At 41.9% G+C, this 21,184-nt stretch overlaps 1 long non-coding RNA gene and 1 pseudogene across 1 annotated transcript in view; one reads left to right on the forward strand and one right to left on the reverse strand.

The window, feature by feature from the left end:
• The window catches only part of LOC146809850 (uncharacterized), a 102,221-nt gene extending 81,361 nt beyond the window's left edge, over positions 1–20,860 (forward strand). Inside the window, exons 5-6 of the long non-coding RNA XR_014966493.1 lie at positions 2,514–2,579; positions 20,751–20,860. This is a non-coding gene — a long non-coding RNA (uncharacterized LOC146809850). The remainder of the gene's footprint in view (positions 1–2,513; positions 2,580–20,750) is intronic.
• On the reverse strand, positions 16,231–16,697 carry LOC146809851 (large ribosomal subunit protein uL23 pseudogene; annotated as a pseudogene).
• Positions 20,861–21,184: the final 324 nt, after the last annotated feature.

Raw genomic sequence — 21,184 nt, forward strand, 5'->3', positions numbered from 1 at the left:
TTTTGGATAATGAGGCAACATTTTTGCAGGCACTCTGCTGGACGAATTGCAAAACTGGGCAGAAGACAACTCAATCATACCCTTAAACCAAACTGGCTTCTCCAAATCTATTGAAACGGTAACAGACATAATCACCATGGCTGTGTTAATAGATAAGGCAGAGACTACAAAAATGCCACTACACTTATGCTTTATCGATTACCGGGCCGCTTTTGATCACATGAGCCGTAACAGACTTTGGTCAAAATTGGCCGGCTGGGGCATACCACAGACTTTATTAAACCTGCTAATTAATCTGCATACTGGAACCTGCATCCAAGTTAAGTTGGGGGACAGGTCAGCGTTATCTAGGAAGATACCAACAACAAAAGGTCTCAAGCAAGGCTGCGTGCTGGCCCGACCCTATTTAACCTATTTCTTGCAGACCTTATCCCGCTACTAAACACCAGCAATTCGCACTCTCCAAAAGTTGGAAATCTAGCTCTACCATGTCTACTCTATGCTGGCGATTTAGTTCTGGTCAGCCAAACGAAGGTGGGTCTACAGAATCTTCTTAACACTACACTTGATTACTCTGAGGCAAATAATCTGAACATCAACTTGGAGAAAACCAAAACTATGACAATCAAAAATAATTCCAAGTACACACCTGTCTGGTTTTGGGGCAAGACCCACATAAACTCAGTAAAAGAGTATACATTTCTGGGGGTGATCATCGACAAAGGGGGGCATTTGGCTGCCCAAAGGGATACAATCAAAAAGAAGGGAACAGCCCTATATTCATTGAGAAACCTGAACTCCAAACTGAGTGGCCCCTCGCTTGCCCCACTGGTCGAAGTAATACGGGCCAAACTCCTGCCTACAATTACCTATGGGAGCGAGGCACAGAGGGGAAGGGACTCCAAAATCTTGGCTGGTGTGGTTGCAAAAGTGTACCAACAAGAGTCTCACCAGCACAGATTAGGCTCGAGTTTGGTGTTCAAAAACAAACCCTTGCAAGACAAGGTGCGACAGTTATTTTTTGGGAGAAAGTAAGAAAATCAAAACCAGGAACCGTAAACTGGTATTTGTGGTTAGAACTACAACAAAAAAAACATCATTAGCAACAAAATACCTACTAGCAAGCCTGACCACCCTGGGCCTCCTCAAGCTTTGGGAAACATCTATTAGCCAACGATCCCAAATTTTGAATGCTGTGCCCTGTGGCTGAGATTTATTGATGATATTTTCATCATATGGAAGGGTGATATTGAGTCAGCTAAAGAATTCATTTGCAAATTGAATGATAATGAGTTCAACATTGCCTTAACTGAAAACATAGGGACTACAGAGATTGAATTTTTGGATGTAAAAGTTGAGATTGTTAACAATTCCATTGAAACTAAACTTTTCCGTAAAACCACAGCAGGTAACAGCATTCTCAATGCTACAAGTGCCCACCCACGGAAGCTAATATATAGTATTCCGTATGGTGAACTATTACGGGCAAAACGAAACTGTAGCTCTCTTAGCTTGTATGAAAAAGAAAAAGATGCCATGATTGGCCGATTTAAAGAGAGAGGCTACAGCACAAAAACTATCTCAGAGGCCTGCAAACGAGTAGAATTGGTTACACGGACTGAGCTCTTGCATCCTAACAAATCTGAATCAGCCACTGAAACAATCAGATTCATTACTACCTATTCAGGTCAAGCCCAGTGTATTCGTCGAATACTAAAAAAGAATTGGCATGTTTTACTAACGGACAATAATCTTCAGAAACACCTTAACAGTTGTCCCCAAATTACATTTCAGAGAAGCAAGTCACTTAGGGATGAGATATGTTCCAATTATGTTACCAGCAAGGATGTGAAACCAGGAACTAACTGTCCTGGCTTTCGGTGCTGTAGAAAGTGCAAAGCATGCAAAAACAGTTCAGATTGTAAGACACTTACCCTTACCAACAGTGGCAGAGAATTCAAAATCAAGAAAGCTCTGAATTGCAACCCCACATATTGTATCTATGTACTTATGTGTCCCTGCAATAAGGTCTACATTGGGAGCACTATCCACTGTGCCAAGAATAGAGTGCTAGAACAAGTCAAGAGCTATCCGACATCATAATAGACAGTATCCAGTGGCTAGACACTTCTTTGAATATCATTCTCAAAAGGAGGAACTATTGAAAATGGTAGTTATTGACGAAGTTCCAATTGGTGTAAGAGGAGGCAACAGACAGCTAACATTACGCCAATTGGAATCAAGATATATCATTGATTTGGAGACTATGTCCCCCGTGGGATTGAATTCCAGTGAGGAATTAGTGGTACATTTACGGCAGTAACACATCAAATTCGCATGAATTCCAAAATCTTTTGAATTCCTGGTTCATCTTCTGCAATTAACTTTATGGTGATGTATATAGTGTGATTTGACCAACAGAATCTTGACAAAAGCTGTGTGTTTCTATTTTTTAACAGTATTTCAAGCAATGTTTTTGCATAAATTTCTTCTCTTTTTTGTACATCTTTCAGATGGGGTATTTCAGATCAGGCTAATCATGTTGAAGCAAGTACAAGGGAACACAACGTTCTAATTAGGTTGCTGAGTATAATTTTTGCCCACTTGGGTGCAATTTCAATTGATATACAATACATCATGTATTCTATTGTATATATAATGAGGATCTTCACAGTGACATTTTCATGTGGAAAAACTTTTGCTACAATCTAATTAGTTTCATGATGATGACAGCGTTATTTTGTTGTTTATATGTACAGCCCACTTGGGCTTAATTTGCTTTTGTTCTCTTTAATATTAAGAAAGAATACTGCCATGATTAGATACATTTCTATTGAAATTTTACTGTTCTAAGATGGCCACCACTGAATTGCAAAGACATAAGCTTTAAACTTTTTGTCCTTTTACAATGTTTATTACACTTAATAAAAAAGATGCTGTCTGCGTTAGCCACAGCGTGAGCAAGGCGAAAGCTGAAACGCGTTGCTGGTGCAGTCGGTATCATTCACTGCATTTCCAAGGTGTCCTGGCGTTCTTTTACAAGTTTGAAGAACTGTGGGTCTTTATATTTCAGGGTACCGATACCCTGTGCGAGGACCGCCCTACATTGACAGCCTCTTTACATTATCGGGATTGGTATTGATATATATATATATATATATATATATATATATATATATATATATATATCAAAACAAGAATCCGGTCAGGGTAGAGGCTGTCAATAGGGCGGTCCGCGTTCAGGGTACCGGAAACCCTGTATCCATTCATCCAACACCTTCCATATTCCAGAAGCATCACGGACACAATGGCAATTGCAGCAGTAAGTTTATTCAGGCTGCACAGCAACGTGTTTCACCTTACGCCTTGATCACGCTAAGTGATGGGCGTTTTTGCACATATTTTTAAATGCAGTGTCAAACATAAAAGACAGACAGTGAATGCTAAAGTGACAATGTGAAAATGGCGGCCATCTTGTAATGTATAATTTCATATTTAAATAACCCCAATTTTGATCATTGCACTGATTATACACAATTAATAAGGAATACATGATTTAATATTGATCACATTTCAATAAAAGTTGCAGTATAAATGAATATTAGTGAATATATGAAAATGATTATACACCTTATTCATTTCCTCCATTGAAAATTGACATCGTATATATGTCAATTTCACTCATTTAGTTTGGTACAAAATCCCTATTCCTAATAGTTAAGTCATGAAGGTCTGTTATGTAGTAGGCTTCTATATATTAGAGACCATTGTATCAAACAAGTCTTCTCACTATTATAAACTGCATTATGTTCGAAATCGAGTTCGCAATTCTGCCCAAGTGGGCATCAATCCACACAATACACCAATGTATACAATACCATTTCTCCTATCGTGCATTGCCATTATTCAATGATTGTTGACATTAGAGATTATCTCAGATGACCATGATGTCTCAATAATTCATATTGTGCAACTTGAATGTTATATCTCATTGTTGATATCGTGATGTGAAAAGGATCAAAGTTATTTTGATAGCCAGCCAGCAAAAAGTGCAAAAAAACCTAAAAATGAAAGAACACCAACCTAAAATACAATTAAAATCCATTGATTTTCAGCAATTTAAATATCCTATTTTTACTTCTGCAGATGTACAGACAATTCTTCATTGGAGTTCAAACCCAAAGGGGCCATAGTTTCAAGGTCTATGATATACCTTGACTCCAACTTGCGTAGAGTTAATAATCTATTTCCACCCGGACACTTTCTGCCACAGCATCAATAACAACCATTTTAAAAAATTTCTCATTCGGCATATGTTTGTCAAAAAAGTGTCGCGCTACAGGGTATTGTCTGTTGTTATGTCGGATAGCTCTAATATGTTCCAGTACTCGTTTTTTGGCACGATGGATTGTGCTCCCTATAAAAGCCTTATTACAGGGGCACATCAGTGCATAGACGCAATACATAGTATTGCATGTCAAGATTTTTTAATCACAAACTCATTTTTGCTACTTAGGATATTCAATGTCATGCAATCAGAGCTGTTACTGCAAGCTTTGCAGTTCCTACAGCACTAAAAGCCTGCTCTGCCAATTTGTTTGGACCTGCTTGCCCAGAATAAGTTGTAATGAATCTAAGCGTGTTTGATTCCTTGGTCTTTTTATCCGGATGTAATAACTGAATTTGTGTGACTGCCTCCACCTTTTTACAGGCCTCAGAAATAATTCTATTTCCATAACCCCTTTCTTTAAATCGCTGTATCATGATCTGTTTTTCATTTTGGTACCCCGTCTCAGAACTGCAATTACGTTTGGCCCATAATTATTCGCCAAACGGAATACTTTGTACCAATTTTCTATGATGTGAGCTTAACGCACTGACAATGCTATTTCCAGCTGTCTTTTTTCGAAATAGTTTAGTATGCATCACACATTCTTTGATTTCAATTAAAATATCCAAGAATTCAATTTCAGTTTTACTTATTTGTCCCATAAAAGCCAAATTAAAACAATTTTCATTCAGTTTCAGGATGAAGGCTTTAACAGAGTCAATATCCCCGTTCCAGATGAAGAATATGTCGTCTATAAAGCGCAGCCACAGGACACAATGATCGAATTCTGCCATTGGTGCCACCACCTGGTTCTCCCACCAGCCCATGACCATATTGGCATAACTGGGGGCAAAGCAGGTGCCCATGGCTGTGCCCTGTGACTGGCAATAGACAACATCATCAAATAAAAAATGATTATTTGTTAAGCAGAACTGTATCATAGTCAAAATCATCTCTGAGTGCCCCAACAATGATACTGATTGAGTTTTTAAGTAGTGTTTTATGGCTTGTAAGCCAAAAGCATGTTGAATACTGGTATAGAGACTACACACATCTAAAGTTACCAGTGTGTAGTTCAATTCCCAATGTATACCATCAATGATGGTCAAAAAGTGTGTCGTATCTCGCAAATATGATGGTAAAGTGACCACATACGGTCTCAGGTAGTGGTTAATAAAACAAGATGTATTCTCCAGTAACGAGCCCATTGAAGACACAATTGGCCTACCTGGTGGGTTCACAGGATCTTTGTGCAGTTTTGGGAGTAGATATAAAATCGGGATTTTGAGATAGTTAAACTCATCCCATTCCAATAAGCCCCTTTCCCGCCACATATATATATATATATATATATATATATATATATATATATATATATATATATATATTCACTGAAAAAACCATAGGTTTCACACATGTTATAGTTAGCGGAAATTTTACTGATAAAAAACCAATGAAATTCCCCCGTTATAGTTAGTGCAGGCAACTATAACTCACGCGACCGCAATCCTCTGCTGATGCTAATACTGTATTTAGACACTTATTTGCCCATGTCTTCTTCCATACATTTTTAGCTATACATATATTACAAATATTTTTTTTTCATAAAGACACATATGTCATCAGCAGAAGATTGCGGTCGCGTGAGTTATAGTTGCCTGCACTAACTATAACGGGGGAATTTCATTGGTTTTTTATCAGTAAAATTTCCGCTAACTATAACATGTGTGAAACCTATGGTTTTTTCAGTGAATTTGCAAGGTTTTTTAAATGCTAATTCCTAACTATAACGTGTGTGAAACCTATGGTTTTTTCAGTGAATTTGTACGGTTTTTTAAATGCTAAGTTACTTTACGCCATTCGTGGCGTGCGCGCCCACTTAACGCAGTTCGTTCCGTGCGCGCACGGTGCGCTTCGCGCACCGTGCGCGCACAGTGAGCACGCGGTGCGCTTCGCGCACCGCGCGCCCACTTTACGCAGTTAGTGCCGTGCACGCATGGTGGGCACGCGGTGCGATGACAAAGCAAGAAAGCACGTCAACAAATCTGTTTCTGCTTTCCTCCGTGACTATGGTATGGGTGCCATTTACCACAACAACTTGCGTTATGACATGCAAGACATTTATAGAGGAGATGGTGTGCACTTCAATGATGAAGGGAACAGAGTCTTCCTCTTGAACCTTAGACTCTGCATCGGTACTTACTTGTAGGTACCACTAAAAAATCATTTCATAAACACAACGGCTCTTTTTAGAGCCCCCTAATATCTAAACACTTAAATCTGATTTTCATTTTTTTTTTTTTTTTTTTTCTACCGTACGCTTACCGTAAGCTTACCGTACGCGTACCCCGTGATTTTTTTTAAAATCAATAAATGTTTTCTTTGTACTTTACAGTCCTTCTTTGACCCCCTCACAAATGTAAGGGGGTCTGTAACTCTCCTCATTGCCCCCTTTTCTTGTTTTCACTCTTTTTTTTCTGAGTGAAATACACAAAATGGCGGCCGCCGCTTCCTGGTTTCGGCCGATTCGAATGTTTACTAAGATCTAAGAGCCAATCAGAATCGCGCTCGCGCACGCCACCGTACGCTTACGGTAAGCGTACGGTAAGCGTACCGTAAGCGGGCTCAGATATATATATTGATTTAAAGGCTATTTTCTCAGAATCTACTGAACAGATTTACACCAAACCTACAAAAGGCACTTCCTTGACCTAGGGACTACCTCTCTGCCAAATTTCGAGTAATTCTATTCAGCCGTTCGGGCTGTAGCTCGTTCTAAAGGTCCTATGGAAAAATGCATGGGGAAAACGCGTTTTGGGACCCCCCTTTTATCTCAGCCCCCGCTTGACGGATCCCCCGAGACTTTCAGGGTAGGAGCGGAGCGTAGCGCCCCACCTATTTTGAGAAATTCGCGAGGATTCATCGACCGGCGCCAAAGTTATTCAAAATAGAATGTTGAGGTTTTCCTATGGAAAAGGGGTCCTAACTATAACTACCTACTGGCGACCGCCAGTAGGTAATATATATATATATATATATTAGAACTGCCACCTTGGCATGGGTCTCCCTTCCATTTTTGTTGTTGCCTCTTCTGTTTTTGCTGGTGTTAGATGCTTTGGGCACTGTGCCACTGCTGTCCAGTGCCACAGTGCAAGTGCTCCCTATTGTGCTCCCTATTGTAAATTGATGTATGAATTTGTGATTTCATGATTGGTTGGTTTGGTTTACTGTCAGACCCTAGTACAGTGCACCAGGAGTGCCCAGGGCTGGTAATCCAAATACTGCTGGTGGGCTTGCAGCACTGGTTGTGCCACCCCCAGAAGCAGCCTGTAAAAGTGTGTCTAAGGCCTGCCATTGCAGAGCCTACGTGCAGTCTGGTACTGTCATGCTGACTGGGCAAGTGCACCCACTTGTCAGTCCCTAAACCTTCCCTTTTCTTCATATTAGACATCCCTATGGTAGGCCCAATGGCAGGGTGCATTGTAAGTATAAGGTGGAACATGCCCTGGTGTGTGTGGCATGTTCTAATAGTGAATTACAGCCATTTTCGTTTTTCACTATTGCAAGGCTACCTGTAGTCCATAGGCCAGAATGGGCAGTTTGATTATTACATCTTATAATCCTAACTGACTCAGGGAACATGGTAGAAATTCGAGTTTAGTATGACTGAACTCAGAATGATAAAATACATATTTTAGTGAAGTTGGTTTTAACATTCTGTGTTTGAAAATACCACTTTTAGAAATTAGGCATTTTCTTGTCTAACCATCCAAACCTGCCTCTGCTAGGCTGTGTATTCCTTGTCTGGAGTTTGAGTGACAGGGGCTGGGGATTCCAGGAGACAAGGTGAGTCAGCACAGGGCTGAATAGAGAGTTCTGCATCTAGATGGGTGGGAGGAGTTGCACCTGGGACTTGAATAGGGCTGTGCCTTCCCTTCACAATGCTGGCTCCACCTCGTGTGGTGCGTCTGATATCTCTGCCCTGCACTCTGAAAGGAAAGAAGGAGTCTTGTCAACAAAGTGCTCCAGGACTGACCAGAACTGGTTTGGACAAGGCAAAGGCCTCTCTGCCTTCAGAGAACAAAGAGAACAAAGAGAAGCTTGTTATAAATATTGGGACCCAAACCCAAGAACGTTAGATCACTTTGGTAAACAAGAAGAAGCCTTGGCTGAGGAGTAGAACCATAAGAAACAGAGGAGAGACTACCCCTAAGCTGAAGTGCTGCTTGGAGGATTGGCCTGCAGTGGTTGTCTGACTGCCAAAGAAAGGAGAAAGGACTTTGTGTGCATTTTTATTCAACTTGTGAAGGATCTCCAAGGGCTTGGAAAAGAGCTTGCCTCCTGCTGTAGTCTCAGGGAAAACAGACTTCACCCACCAGCTCCCCAAGAGTTCTTTTCAAGTGCCTGCAGTTGTTCTGGACTTTTTGAGGACTTGCATGTTGCAAGGAGCTGGAAGCACAACTCAAGAACAAGAAGCGTGTCGCCGGAGAAGAGGATTGACGTCGCATCAGACGCTGCCGCATCACCGGGAAGCGTGTCGCAGAAGAATCGTGAGTCATCGCAGGTCCACCGAAGCGCCTCACATCGCCGGAGAAGAGGATCGAGGTTGCATCAGATGCCGCCACTTCTCTGGGAAGCGTATCGCAGGGCCTGTCACGGCTCATCGCCGGAGAAGAGGATCAACGTCGCATCAGGTGCCGCCACATCTCTGGGAAGCATGTCACAGGGCCTGTCGCGGCTCATCGCTGGAGAAGAGGATCGATGTCCCATCAGACGCCGCCGCATCACCAGGAAGAGTGTCGCAGGGCCTGTCGCGGCTTGCATCATTGTGGAAGCAACTCGCATCGCCAGGGGAGAGGATCGATGTCGCATCAGACGCCGCCGCATAACTGGGAAGTGTGTCGCAGGGCTTGTCACGGCTTGCATCGTGTAAAGCATATTGCATCACCGGAGAAGAGGATTGACGTCGCATCAGGTGCCGCCGCATCACCGGGAAGCATGTCGCATCAAGAAGAAATCGCCATCTTTGTTTATTTGCAACGGATCTTCAACGCATCACCGTCCTTGCAACACTTTCGCTGCTCTGCGTGTCGCATCTTAAGGTACATTGAACTGTGAGTGTCGCATTTACCATCTTAAGAGAATTAAGCTAAATTCTACAATTTTAAAGTAACAGTATTGTGGATTTTTGTTGTTTGTGGTCTTGTGTTACATCTATATAAAGAATACTTATTTTTGATATAAAACATGTGTGGTGCCCATCTGTAGTGTTGTCACTTGATTACTGTATGTGTTCACAAATGCTTTACACATTGCCTCTGAGATAAGCCTGTCTGCTCGTGCCAAGCTACCAAGGGGGTGAGCAGAGGTTATTTTAGGAGTGTACCCCCTTACCCTGATTATACGCTAGGGTCCCTTTTTGTCACAGGTACCTACCTATGCCAACTAGAGACACCAAAATCTAACAATATACATATATATTTTCAAACAAACAAATAATAATATTATCATCAATCAAAAAATATAAATAGAAAAAGAGCAAATGTGAGGAAATGCTGTAGGCCAAGTGCAAGCCCCATCAACTGTGGCCGCCTTCGAGGACTCATCCCAAAGCATGTCAGCACAGTTATGTCTTCAGTAGGAAAAGTCTTGAATAGACACAGGGAAACTAAACCCAGAGGAGACACCACTTTCAAGGCAGTAGCTATATCTTATCAAACATTGGCACAGTAGTCCTTTGCACACAACCCCCCAACAGCACTTCATTATCACACCATGCAGACCCCTGCAGGGCCCAAGAATGTACTCTTGGTCTCCTCCTGCATCTCTGAGCCAGCACCAGATGTCGCAGATATGATCATTCGACCAGTGCCCTTGCCTCCATCCTCTCCTGCTTCTGCAACTCCAAATAGTTGGTGCCATCAGTCATCACCACCACTCTTGTGCCTGATCATGTCCTCCTCCTCTGCCTGCTATGCTTCCGTTGCTGTGTCACCAGTGACAGTTCAGTCCTCACTACATCCCACCTTCGCACCGCAGCTGGCTCCTGCATCCAGTCCCCACCTCGTATCTCAAGCCAGTCCTATGTTTTTATTCCGATGCTGTGAAGAAGGAGGTGCGGCCATCGTGAATCACCTTCAGCTTGGCAGGGTACAACAACATATACTGCAGTCCCTTGGTGGACAGTTTCTGCTTAACAGCACGGTATGACTGCCTCTGCAATTGTACTGCTCTAGTGTAGTCAAGGAAAATACGGATGATCACATTACTAAATTATGGGGCCCCCTGCTTCCAAACCATCTGTAGGATTCCTTCTCTATCCCTATAGTTCAGAAACTTAGCATTAATTGTGTGGAGGGGACTCCAGGCTGCAGTGGCGGAGTCAGCAATTGTTGTGCCCTTTCCACAGTGAAGAAGTTGGAGAGCTTGGCAGTTCAGAGCGTCAACCTGATCCATTCTTCCAGAAAGACTTCTGCCCACTCTTCTCAGCTCACTCTGGAAACCCCACAGAGCTCCATCCTGGCTTCCATTTTGCAGGAAAGGGCCTCAAGCCTGCCCAACATCTTCTTCAACTGAGTTACATCCTCCCTGAGTTCGGTTACTTGACTCTCTGTCTCAGTGGAGCATTCAGCCACCTTATGTAGATCCGACCTCAACTGGTTCACATCTATGGCTATCGTCCCCACTTTAGCCTGCACCGCCAGACCTCAGGCCTCAATGGCTGCCAATATCTGAGAACCCATGGGTTCTGGCAATTTTGTGTGTTGGGGTCCCTCCATTGTCTGCTGGCCCCTTCCAGTATCTGGTGCAGTCAATTGGTCTAGTTTTGTTTGCTGCATAGGACGCACAGCCTTTTCCTTGCCTTTGATGTGGCACCACAGATCCACCAGCTAGTGTTCCAGTCAGCGACAATCCGTAGAGACTGCAAAACCAGCCAAACCACACCAAGGGATTCATTATCAATAGCAGTCTTAGTGCAGGCCTCCAGAATGGCTGTATCTGGTCATGCTAGGCAGGCACCTGTCTCGTCTCACACTCCCAGTACACCGGGCAACCCCACACCACAGCATCCGCTGCCACTTGTATACCCCTGCATCAGGTCCACATGAGCTCCAACGGTACCCAACCAGGTCACCGGAAATAAAGTAAGGTGTCCACCCCATAATGCAGCCACCAGTGCCAAAGAGAGCACCACATGATCTTGCCACAGCCCCGCACACAGACCAGCAAACATCAAAACCCTGAGTCCTCCACCAGGCATAGCTACCATTCTGGAGCACACAGAGCGCCAGGAGGTTAGCCAGTCTATGCTGCAGGTGGGAGGCAAGATGCAGACAGCTCCAAATTGTTTAGGGGCTGGCTCACGCCCACTCAGGGGACCGGCAATGTAACCACAAGGTCCAAGGACACACAAGGCTGCTGCAGTCCAATGTACAGGCTAAGGAATGGGACTTGTGCCCCACTCAATTATCACCTCCCCTTCTTCTGAACTGAACCGTGAGCATGGGCCCCAGTCCCTCTCCTAGCACATATTCTGCCTCCACGAAGAGCTCACTGTGTGTCTTCCTGGACAGGCTGTAGGCTTCTCAGGAGGCCCATCCTCAGCCGTAAAGTGGCCAGCAACAGCACCGCAGTTCCGGGGCTGAGTCAAAATCCACTGCGGAGGAGGGGGGTGCCGTTAGATCCTCAATAGCCACCACCCTCTTTCGAGGACCATGCTGTCCCCAGCTGCACAAGGAGAGCCGATTCGTTCATCTGCAGACTTTAAGAGGGGGCCAAATAGCTGCGCTAGCACTCCCCCTTCCCAGGCCAGCAGGGGCCACCACCAGGTCCAATCACCGGATTCTGCTGCACAACCCACAACAGCTCTGGTCACATCCACCAACCGGCATACCGTCCACTGCACTGCTGCATTAGATGAGACCCACATCTCGTTCCCTCCGTCCGCAGGCAGAATACAGTCCCACAGCTCCCCATAACCACCTTGGGGGCCAATATCATGGCACAGACAGAGCCCCTGCTCACAGGAAGCAAGTAGTCACAGAATGGGGGCACGAGGCAGCAGGAAGCCCTGGGACATTTTACACAGGTAAATAGCAAGTGTTCAGTGCTGCAGCTCGGCTATCTTGTTGGCCGCTCCCCCTGAGGTAAATTGTCTCTTAAAGAAAATAATTTCTTCAGACCTTTTTCATAGCTTCAGCCCTATTTTGAATTTTTCATTTACTTACCTTTTGTGAATCTTGACAAAAAACATTTTACAATGGTTATTCATTCGTTGTATATTTTATTGAAAGCTTGCATTAATTTGGGTCCCACTTTGTCCTGAGGAGCCAAGAATGAGAGGCTGAAACATGCTGACTTTTACTACTTAGGACCAACACTGTTCATTATAAAGAAAGGAAAACATTCATTTTTTGTGGACCATAGAACTAATATTGTAGCCAACGCTAATTGGTCTACTGTAAATTGTTAGTTGTTTCCTATAGATGGTTTATCAAGTTTTGGCCCAAAGAAGGGTTCACTATCCATTATTTGCGGATACCTATTTCAGCTATTTTCTCTAGACATTTTTCCTATACTTTTGTCTAAAATCTTGTAAATGTTATCAATGTTGGTTACTTTCAATTGATTTTGTAAAATGAATGTGTGCATTTAACTATTAGAAATATGATTCTATTGAGTAATATGTGTGTTAATTAGCAGTGCAATGCAAGGGTGTGAGTTGTAGTTAACTTAGGGCACGAGCTTTAGAATTTGTTGGGTTTTTAGAAGTATACATTTTGCAAATGTCTGTCTTCACGTAATACAATGTCCTAATTTTAATGGTAAAATGTTAATGTTATTCAGATATTTTTTAGGTAGAATTGGGCTCTAGTTTTGTAGCCCAAGCAACCTTTTGTTTTGGTTTCAAACAAAGGTTTTTTAACTATATTGTATTAGAGTCTGTAGCTCAAAAGAGGTAGTAGTAAATAGGGTGCAGGTTGTTTACAGAAAATAGGCAGCATTATATGTTTTTTTCCCCAGTCTTTTGCCGGGACCGTGGTACTTTCTTGGGAGTACTGCAGTACTCAGCAATAGTAAGCAAGATTTGGCTAGTCTAGAAAAAAATTTCAATCAGTCAGATGGATGGTTTGTAATTCGGCTAATTTTTGTTGTGGGTTTGAACTGATCAAAACTTACCCAGTTGTGCTGCTACTTCTGCTTTTTCAGCGGGGATTTTGCTGATATGGCTGAAGGAGGTTAACCTGCTGCTGCTCAACATGCATTAGTGGAGGCTATTGTAATGGAGGAGCAAGAGTTGGGGCACAGGAGGAAGCTGGAGCAGTCAGGTGTACAGCAAGTCTTCTCCATTCCACGAAGGGAGAAGAAAGTCAATGCCCAGCAGCTGACTTGTTGTTTGTGCAATAAATTTATCTCTTGTGGAACAGGACAGCAGTACTCCCTAGGGACAATGGGTATAAAGAAGCATATGAGCGCCAGGCATGCCAACTCTTTGGCACAGGCAAAAACAAGGAGGCAGTTGGATTTAGCCCAACTGGAGATGGGAACTTCAGCAGCACTTGGGGATATTCCGCTGGCTGCTGAACCTTCCACTTTCATAATGCCACTGAACCATGGCTCCACCCACCATTCCATCACCTGGGTCGCAGGTTGCTGTCATCTGGCAGTGCAATATTGTAGAGCCATATTCATGGACTGTGACTTACTATCTTTACTTCTAAACAGTTATGGTCGCAGCGGAGAATGACTTAAATATCCATCGCGAGCTTGTCACGGCTTAGCGCTGTCCTCCCGAAAACCTTCATTTTTTTACAGAGCTGGTTTCTTTATGCCTTGTTCCGTGCGTGTTTTTTGTTTTCTTTTATAGTTTGTCCTGTTAACCTAGAGTTTATGGGCAAAACAAATACTTCTTGTTGGAACTATTTTCAAAATATCTACAATAAAGAGCTGAGTATTATTGTTAAGTTTTAACTTACCATTATTGGTAGTAATGCATACAATCAAACAGTAAATCAGAAGGTGAGTGAACAGTACGCAACAACGTCTCAAAAAGTATGTACATATTTTATGTAAATACTATCATTACTTTCTAATTAAGCAATGTGATGTTTTAAATTCAATTGAAATACTACATTGCAGAACTTAAAATAAAGATTATTTAGCATGCATCGATATTAAAATAAACATATTTTATTTAGTGTGGTTCAGATGATGGCAACTGGAAAGTTGCTAATGTATGTCATCTTTTATCACCCACCAGGGTGTAGAATTGCATTACATTTTATTCACCATGAAACACTAGAGAAAACATAAATCAAATGGACCGTGAAACACCCTAAAGAATACTGTGCTAGCTCAACTGTGAGTTCCACTGTAATTGGTAAAGCTGTTCCTCATTACTATCTTCATTTCGTATCTAAATCAGATTTCCTCAAAAGCCATCAACCATGCTAGGCCACATGATGATGTACTTACTATAGGTTGTATGCAATGTATTTAATCCATTTTTCACAAAGGTTCTGTTTTTCACCAACAATTAAAATGTAGGAGTTAGTATGAGAAGGCAACAGTCTAATGCATTTTTGGGCAAACAGTGTTTTAAGGTTAACGTAGTGCCATTGCATTCAGTCCATCCTGTATTGTTTCTTAGATATATGGTACAATGGCCACAATTAGTGTTTTCTCCATGGTGGTAAATAATTGCAGGACAATTGAAAATGTGTCTGGATATGGAAATTTGAGTAGCAGTGACATCTGTAATTATGGTATGAATGTTTGCATTATCTAGAGCACTTCTTCGTATCATTAAACATAAATACTCATTCACAATAGGAAAAGTTTGACCAGCTTGGCTTGATATATATTAAGATATAGGCCGATATTCAGAACATGTACATAAACTATGCTCCTGTTGTAGTCTATGATCAACACTTGTTTTAATTTCCTCAAATATTGCATATTGATCACAATGTAATTGTGATAATATGTACTCAAAGTTGTCACAGTCCTTACACATTTATTCCATAGCTATTGTTCTTTCATTTGTTGCCTCAAGTGGGTCTGCTGGACTTTGATTGGGAAGATTATTTGTACTTGCAATATCATATAATATTTCCGATTGGATGTTTTTTCCATCTACTATTTCTTCATTGCAACATCAATCTTGAACTCTGGGATTGTGATATTAGGTCTGTAGTTATTAAAGCCTTCCTCATAAAATACACATTTTCCAACATTATTTATATACATATAAAATTGAGCAACTTTATATAGTGACCAGTTTTCCAATAAAGGGCTTCTGTTATGTGTCTATTAAATATATCTTTGATTTTACAGGATCAAAGTGAGCAAGATATTCAATTTCTTGGAAACTTTTTAAAAATCTTCTTCATGAGGATGCTAATCCTAAACTAAGCCATGAAATAGGGCAAGATTTAGCACATAAGTTATGTTAATATTGTGTAAAGCGCTCAGACACCTAAAAGGAGTCTTGGCACTAGCTGAGTTTACAAAGGAAGAGAGAATGCCCAAACGTGTGAGAATGTTTAGTACAGACAAAAAACAGGTTTTCAAAGACCCCCTAAAGGCCAGCAGAGTGGGCATAGCTTTGATGTCTAATGGGGGCAAATTCCATGCTTATGCTGCTCCAGTACAAAGCTACTGCCTCCCCAAGACAAGCGATGAAATTTAGGTACTGCTATTAATTTAGCAGATGCTGATCAAAAGGAAGTTCTTGGCATGTACAAATGACAGCTTTTAAGAAGATAATCTGGACCTTTGCCATGCAGTGCTTTGAACGTGATACAAAGCTCTTTGAAGGTGATTCTGTGCTTGACTGGAAGCCAATGTAGTTTCCTGCAAACTTAGAAATGAACTGTACTGGCGTCTACAGAGCAGGTTTAGATGATGCCAATTTTGTTGGCTACATCCAGTGCATCGTAGTCTGGAGCTAGATGCACATTTGCCTTTTTCTTGACATTGGGCTTAATAAGAGTGTTCACCTGGCAACGTCAATATCATAAAGCTTCTTTACAGCCTATTTGATCTATTGTTTGTTAGCCTTGACATCAACAATGAAGACCAGCATGTTGTTATCTTCAATCTTCTTCATGGCAGACTCCGTGGTAAGTGAGAACTTGATGATTGCATAATGGTCAAGTTTGTTCCTACGAGGAGCAATTTTCCTGGGATAGTTCAGTTTCCTCCTTAACCTCAAGGTCCTCGGCCTCCTAAAAGTGGGGGCTGTCCTAATTTTCTTCTTCTTGAGACTGTGTAACCCCTTAAGAACAGCCTTTTTAGCTTTAAAAGCCTTGGATTAAGCTTTGGTTTTAACAGGGACAGCTTCCTTCTTGGCCTTCGGTGCCATGTTGGAGGGGGAAAACTAGTAAAGGATTGATATTTAAGAATTTTAAACTGAAGTGGAGATGCTGCATTTGGCAATATTTGCAATTTTTTTAATGACTTACTGATGAGCATTAAGATATAGCCCATTACAGTAGTTGATCTTTGCCAAGCTATCACAAACGAGGTAACATCTATTTTCTGCAAATTGGAAGGAATGGAAGGCAAAATCTTTTTCAACAGCCTGAGAGTATGAAAGGAGGTTGCAGTAACTGCATACGCTTGATCAGAAAAAGTAGGTGTGTCATTGAACTTGACTCTGAGGGGAGAGGAGATGTGTCGAGTTCAGATGGCCACCAAGATGTGGACCAAAACAAAGGTTTGGCTCCAAAGATCAAAACCCCAGTCATTGCTACATTCAGTTGAAGGTAGTTTATGCCTCCATGCAGTCATTGAATCTGGAATCACTTCCTGAGTCCCCTGGGCCCAATGACACAACAATTTGCGTGTCATTTGCATATGAGATTAGGGAAAAATCAAATGATTTTATAAGCTCAGCCAGAGGTGAAACATAGATATTAAAAAGTGGCCGGCTGTGCGATGAGCCCGGCAAGATTCCACAAGGGAGAGAATATATAAAGGAGGTAAAGTCTCCCAGATTATCTGTTTGTTCTTGATCATTGAGAAATGAATTTCCAAGCTGCCCGACACCCCTATTTTGCTAAGTCGATTCATCAGCAGCCCATGATTAACTGTATCAAAGGCTGATAGATCATGCAGCACAAGCTCTTCTTCATTGGTCCATATCAATTCTGATCGCCTCAGAGGCTTTAATAAGAGCTGTCTCCATGCTGAGTGGAAACCAAATAACTCTAGGTCTGAATATTGTCGATCAATTGCCTATTCAACACTTTCCTGATTAGTTTAGCTGGTAAGGTAAGGTGAGAAATTGGCCGGTAACTACTTACAATTTGTGGGTCGAGAGAGGGTTTTTAATTAGAGGCAGCACTGAGATTTTCTTCCACAAAGTGGGGGAGAGGCCTGAGACACAAATCTGATGAAATATGTGTGTGTCAGAGTGGTAGCAATTGTTTGGTAATGCTGGTTACCTTAGGTGGATTGGGATCACATGGTGAACCAGATTTTGCTGACCCAATCAGTTTTATGATCTCCATTCTTGTAGGAGCAATTAAACTCTCAAACTTTTCAAATGTAGCCTGATGAGGCGGAATGGCAAAGTCCAGATTAGCTCCTGCAATGAAGGACTTAAAGATTTTATAGATGTCCTCTACTTTGAGGTGAAAAGCCTCTGCCAGGGTGTTACAAAAGGACTAGACATAGTCCTTGAGAGAATTGGAAGTGATAGAAGTTTTTAATGATTGAGAACAGTTCTTTGGAACAATTACTTGCTGCTTTAATTTTCCTTGTGAAAATGCTGCTTTTTCTTTGCGAATCTGCACTTTGTATATAGCTAAACAGTTTTTATAATGGACCTTTTTCTAGTTCACAATAGGCAGTGCACAATTTTTTTCTTGTCTTCTACAGTTCTGCTTGAGGATCCGAAGGTCCTCTGTGAACAAAGGAGCATATCAATTCTTTCTTTTTATTTGAGATCGTTTAACTGGAGCCAGAGACAGAGACACATGTTCTAGCCCAGTGATACTCAGAATATGGCCCATGCTGCCCCCTGGGTTTAATGGACTTAGACTACCATTAAAAAATGTTCAATAAACAGAATGCATTTCTTTAAAGATTAATTGTATTTAAAGAAAGGATGTAAGTAGAGTGTACTGCATCCCTTAACTTTGGGAACACCTTCATTTCCAAAGACAGCAAATGTATAAAACAATGATAGTCTCTTAAAAATTCAAAAAAGTGTATATTATTACCCTGCAGAAATATTTCACCTTAGTAAATTGGTTTATACAGTGCATTCAGAAGTATTTAAGATAAAAATGATACTTTTCAAATTGGAATTTAGAAACATTCAGGCTCCCCTCTGACAACAATGCAATTAGTGATTAGATCCAACCACAGGCAAAGGTTTAGTACAGCACTCATCCCGAAGTCATGTATTTTGAGGTCCTCTCCCATGTGACAATTAAGCCCAGGTGATAAACTTCTCACCGCTCGCGGAGTTTGCAGAATTCGGAGTTCCGGCATTCAGGCGCAAAGCGGAGGTTTTCTTTCTGTTCGCATTCTTGAGTTTTCTTTTATGGTCAACCGCGAGTGCCAAGACTCTCGGGCCGCTTGCGAGCACGTGCGAGACTTCTCACACTGCTAGTGAGCTCAAATGAGACTTCGCATTCATATAGCCGATTGTGATTGCAAATTGAGTGGTCAAGCAGCTTTTCTACTTGAGAATGCAGTTGAGAGACATTTGGAGTGGATTTTCTTCTCAGTTGTTTTTGTTGTGCAAGAAACCATCTTTTAAAAAAAAAAATCAAACCTGTAGGAAGTGCCCCAGAGACTCCAACTTCCTGTTCCTGTCCAGCAGGATCCTCCCAGCGCTTTAAAGAATTTTAGCCCTGTTAACTTTCGTTTTTGGCATTGCTGAATTGATGCTGTGTTCTCTGTGCTGCCATGCCTCTTTTGTCTGGCCACTGTCTGTGTGTATGTGTGTTTGGCATAGGCCACCATTTGCCTTTGTTGTTTGGTATGCCATGTGGGCAGGGGCCATTTTGTATAGTCAGTGTCCACCTCAGGCCTGCATGTGTTTTTTGTTTTTATGGCCTCCTACTTGTTGTTGGTCTGACCATGTGGTTGGTGGAATTTTTGTGTTGCCTGCCAGTGAGCTAGTTCCATAGGCCTGCATTTCTTCTTTGTATGTGACCATGTATCCTTGCTGGTTGCTGTTGTTTTGACCATGTGGCTGGCAGCCATTTTGTATAGCCAGCCAGTGTGCTTTTTGCCTCAGGCCTGCACGTCTTCTCTGTTTGTGACCATGCCTCCTTGCTGGTTGTTGTTGTTGTCTGACTATGAGGCTAGTGGCCATTTTGTGTAGCCAGCCAGTGTGCTTTCCACATAGGCCTATATGTCTTCTCTGTTTGTGGCCATGCTTCCTTGCTGGTTGTTGTTGTTTTGACCATGTGGCTGGCAGACATTTTGTGTAGCCAGCCAGTGTGCTTTTGCCATAGGACTGCATGTCTTCTCTGTTTGTGAGTGACCATGCCTACTTGCTGGTTGTTGTTGTTCCGACCCTCTGGCTGGCAGCCATTTTGTGTAGCCAGCAGGTGTGCTTTAGCCATAGGCCTGTATAACTTCTCTTTGTTCCTCAAGCCTCCTTGCTTTCTGTTTGACCATGTGGCTGGTGGCTATTTTGTGTAGGCATCCAATGTGATTTTCCCATGATTTTGCATGTGTTGTTCTTCTATCATTATGTTGCAGCCATTTTACCTTGCTGGTTCACTATGTGGTCAGTCTGTGGCCATTATGTGTCGGTAGCTAGTGTACTTTTGCCATAGGTCTTCATGTCTTCTTCTCTTTGTTATCAATGCCTTTTTGCTCTGTGTTGTTGTTGTTGTTGATGGCCATGTGGCAATGGCAGGCAGCCATTTTATGTGCAAAGTCAGTGTGGCCCGTTACTATATACTTGCATGGATGGTTGAGAAATTAGATAGCAGTTTAATGAATTAAAATGAATGATATGCTTGAGGATAATGTCACTTATTTATAATTTTTTATTTACATTTTTTAAATTATTTCTAGATTTTTTATACCATTTTCATAACATCTGGCATCAATGATGCAACCTCATGTCTGCTATAGGTGCACAACAGCAGTCATTGTTTAAGGATTATTCTATTGTCATTTGTCCCACATGATGCATTACACATAAAGCAGACAGCTACAGCTGCATTGTCTTGTTGTTGTTGCTCTTTCTAATCCTTCCTGAATTTACACCATGAACATTTATGTTGGTGTAGTTTTCCCTTTTACAAATGAACACTGTATGCTATTGTTAATTATTTCTAATAACTTAAGTAACCACACTAAATGATATTGTTTGTTTGTACTACTACTTGAACTGCAACAATGCCATGTTTCACTGATATTTTTCTTGCTTGTTTACTTTTAGATTCCCAAGAGAAGAGACATCACTCACAGTACTGCCATACAAAAGACCTGTGCATGACGTGAAGCGTGACTGACTATGCAACACGGTCATCTCTTCAACGTGTTGTGAAGTTAAGTGCCACTGCCAACTGACAGCTTCAAGATGGCCCTACAGAAAGGTGCTGCCAAGAAAGTGGCAAGTGGGGAGCAGAAGAAGCATATTTCCACCTCTGGCGTGCCGCCCACAACCATTTTCAGAACAGTTGTGCCTGCTCTACCAACCTCCAGCAAGCAAGCTGAGAGCAGCACTCCTGCATCAACAGTACAACCCTCCCAACCAAAGCCCAGGACCATGTCTGTCAGTAAGGCAGCCAAACCAATCACATCGTAAAGTAGTGATGTTGAATTGGATTCGTCCATTTCACAAAGTAGTACACAATCGCTTCAGGAAGCACA

This window comes from Triturus cristatus, chromosome 7 (assembly GCF_964204655.1).
Source record: "Triturus cristatus chromosome 7, aTriCri1.1, whole genome shotgun sequence".
Classification (NCBI taxonomy): Eukaryota; Metazoa; Chordata; class Amphibia; order Caudata; family Salamandridae; genus Triturus; species Triturus cristatus.